This window comes from Nannospalax galili, unplaced genomic scaffold (assembly GCF_000622305.1).
Source record: "Nannospalax galili isolate Female #2095 unplaced genomic scaffold, S.galili_v1.0 scaffold198, whole genome shotgun sequence".
In the NCBI taxonomy this organism is placed as follows: Eukaryota; Metazoa; Chordata; class Mammalia; order Rodentia; family Spalacidae; genus Nannospalax; species Nannospalax galili.
Window position 1 is genome coordinate 567,589 of NW_008341748.1, and position 2,753 is coordinate 570,341.

Genomic DNA, 2,753 nt, shown 5'->3' on the forward strand with positions numbered 1-2,753 from the left:
TGTGGAAATCCAGTTTTTCCCGTGTATGTTTGTATTTACATTACCAAAAATCAAGTCAATGTAGCAGTTTGTGTTTATTCCTGATTCTTCAGTTCCATTCCATTGCTTGACATATCTGATTATGTGTCTGTAAAATGACTTTTTAAACGATTCTCTGTAGTATACTGTGAAATCATACATTGTGATATTTCCAGCAATGACTTGTTTTGCTTAGGATTGCATCAGTAATTCAGTGTCTTTTGTGTATCCATGTGAAACTGAGGATAGTGTTTTCTATTACAAGAAATTCATTGGATTTTTGGATTAGATTGCACTGAGTCTGTAGATCACTTCTGGCAACACAGCCATTGTCCTGATATGAAATATGCTGATTCATGTTTTTGTTTGGATGACATGCTGTGATTTCAAAAAAATTGTTTTTTATAGACTTTTTGATATTTTACTATGCTTTGTTAATTTTTAGTGAGTTTGAACCAATTTATACTGCTTAAAAATTATTTATTCAGTTTTTCAATTGGTGTATAAGTACTATGTTTCATGACGGCATTTCAACCAGAATTTGCTCTATGTAGTCTCCTCCTCACTCTTCTTCCATATCCCCTTGCCTGCTTTGTGCCTTCCCTTCCCAGTAGCCTCCTTTCAACTTTTCTATAACGTGTATTTTATTGCCTTCCCGCCTTTCAGAACACCTCTTTTTCAACTTTCTTGGCCCATTCTAGTTTGATAATTTATTCTGCCCCCCCCACATTGCCATATATACAGGTGTATATAAGCACTAAAAGCCAGGTTACATGTATGCAGGAGGAATGTGGAAAGGTTTGGAACTCAGGCTAGAGGCTCCTTAGAGCATTGTAAGTACAAGCTCAAGAAGCCATCCAGATGGGAATTAGGAAGACCACATTACCAAGAAAATGTTTAGGTGGAGGCCTGACCCATGAAAATCCATAGGGCAACAAGAACTCTTTTGGGAGCTGTGCAAGAGGCTCCTGAAACTGCATTCTCACAGAGAATCTTTCTGCATTCTACTTGTATTCTGAAAATTTGACTGAGGTTGCAAATGAAAGGCAATGTGCCACAGTGTTTGGTGGAGAAAGTTTCAAGACAGTATAATATCTAGGCGATGGTGTGATTAGTGCTCACTGCTCCTAGCTCTGTAGTGAGAGAGATCAGAGAGATATAAAATTGTACAATTTGGTGAATAGAAGACCACCACAGAGCTTAAAGTTGCAGAAAAGGAGAAAGCAGATGTAATTGTTAATGAAATTAGATCATTATATAGAAACCTAGAGCTCTGTACCAGGGAATAGGAAAGGTGCTTTGGGGAAAAATCTCTACTCATTGAAGGATCCAATTTGAAAACTAATTTAATTTGAAAGGAGGAAGCCTGAGTAGAGAATCCTGGTGCAGTAGTTACTGCCTCAAAAACAACCCCTAGACAAAAATATTTCCAGGTTTACTTACTGTGATACATAAAGACCACTACAGCTATGGGAGAATGGGGCCAGAGTTTACATTGTAAGTTAGCAGCAGAACCTGGTAACATTGTCTACATGGTGTTGGCTTGGCAGGCATGCAAAATACAACACTTACAGGATCGTGTGGGCTTATACCAAGGTTTCAGAAATGCAGTTAATCTAGACATACACTGAGGTCCAGAGAGACCTTCATGTAAAGCTGTTAAGGTGAACCTAAGTTGCAATGGAGACCTAAGGGTGTTACAGAAGTCAAACCTAGTTGATATCCATCAACAAAACTGCAGACACAGATTGATAATGGCCAAAGCTAAAGTCTATTCATGCTGTTTGCAACACAAATGGAGGTTCACAGGTCTTTCAAGGGTGGTAGACCTCAGAGGATACAAAAAAGATCATTAGCTGCTTATGAACAAATGATCCCAGAAAAAAAAAATGTCTTGAAACTGAACATTCTACAAAGGCTGATCAACTGAGTAGAATTTCAGTGATTGTGGAGACTTTGAAATGTTGCAGATCTAGAGAGTAATTACCATATATCTTGGGCCATCTTTAGTCCTCTAAATAACCACTCCTTGTACACCTTTGTGTCTGACTTAACAGATAAAAGACCTCTTGGAATGTGTTGACTCAGCAGACCACCAGCTTCCACCAACCAAAGACCAGATAGCATCTGAGGTCTATAGCTGAAATTTCTCTTGTGCTGTACCTATCTACCACTGTGTTTGATTTATGACTTTTCTTTTTTCTATTATGATACTTCATGAAACTGTTACCATGCTGCGCCATGGAATTTGAGGTCACCTAAATTTGTGTTCCCGAAGCATGTCACTCATATTTGGCTCCAGGATAAACTCTCTCTCATCCCCTTTAAGGTGAGAATTATATTTTAGCATCGACATGCTCGACATGGAGATGCAGGAGTTTTTCCCCCTTGCTAAGTTTGGTCCTTCTTTGGTACACACATTTATTGATGAACCACCATTTCTCTCTTTTGAAATGCAAATGTTTCATCTGTGCCACATATTGGAAGACTATAATTTATGTTTATGTTTTCTAGATAATCACAGTTAAGACTTTGTCTTCAATCTCAGGAAAAATTTTGGCCTTTGAGTTGTGTTGGCACTGTTTATAGACTATAGAAACTTTCTATTGATTCATTGAGATTTTCATACAATATAATTTAATGGCATTAGGTCCATTCACCTCTTAGCACCTCCCTCTGCCTCTGCTTAATTTAATGAGCTCATATATATATATATATATATATATATATATATG